The following is a 265-nucleotide window of genomic DNA, read 5'->3' on the forward strand; positions in this document are numbered from 1 at the left end:
GCTGCTCCTTGCAAATTCTAGCCCCCTCCCACTCGCCCCACACCACCGTGCCCTGTGAAGCTCCCTTGCAGGAGCAGACCCCCAGCCCGCACGTGGGCTGATGTTCCTTCCCTCTGCCCCAAAGACGCGCCCAGCTCCCCTTCTCCTGGCAGAGGGATCCGCCTCCCAGTGCCCAGACCCACCCCACAACACCCAGCTGCCTCCCCACAGGCAGCCCCATAGGCGCTCGCCCGGCTCTGCCCCAACGCCGCTTCTCCCTGCCGCA

The sequence above is a fragment of the Eurypyga helias genome, unplaced genomic scaffold, assembly GCF_000690775.1.
Source record: "Eurypyga helias isolate BGI_N326 unplaced genomic scaffold, ASM69077v1 scaffold28540, whole genome shotgun sequence".
Lineage (NCBI taxonomy): Eukaryota > Metazoa > Chordata > Aves > Eurypygiformes > Eurypygidae > Eurypyga > Eurypyga helias.